The following is a 700-nucleotide window of genomic DNA, read 5'->3' on the forward strand; positions in this document are numbered from 1 at the left end:
ATATATATATGATTATATATAATCATAAATATACAGGGATTAGCATGAGTTGCTTCTCCAACATACTGAGAATTTAGAAATAGCAGTCAAAGAACTACTGATTCCAAACTACAAATTTTTTCTCTAACGGATGGCGATATTTATGGTACACACAGAACAAAAACAGAAGAGAAAAGCAAAAACAAACCTGCCTTTAGTTAATTGGATACGACGTTTCACGGTTAAGAGTATGAAGTTACTCTATTCCGCTCTTCAGCCCAATATTCGAATAAATTTGAAAGTTTCTTTAAAAACTCACGGGAATTTTGGCGATGCGACGCCAAAACCACGTGAGGAAGGCACTTACGAAATTTATCGGCTAGTGAGTCCAAACACTTCACCCCAAAGAATCTATTCTATGTGCGCCACAAATAGTCCTATATAAAAAAGTCCCGTATAAAGGGTTACGGTTTAACCATCCAATTAGAGGCATCAATATAAAATATACAGATATAGGGCAGGGAATCGTCGATTAGTAATAAAATTAATAATTAACAATTTAGCCAAGTAGTTCAGTATGAAAAAACCTTTATCGGTAAAACCATTTATAATCATAAATATACAGGGATTAGCATGAGTTGCTTCTCCAACATACTGAGAATTCAGAAATAACAGTCAAAGAACTACTGATTCCAAACTACAAATTTCTTCTCTAACGGAT

The sequence above is a fragment of the Octopus bimaculoides genome, chromosome 1 (assembly GCF_001194135.2).
Source record: "Octopus bimaculoides isolate UCB-OBI-ISO-001 chromosome 1, ASM119413v2, whole genome shotgun sequence".
NCBI classification, from domain to species: domain Eukaryota; kingdom Metazoa; phylum Mollusca; class Cephalopoda; order Octopoda; family Octopodidae; genus Octopus; species Octopus bimaculoides.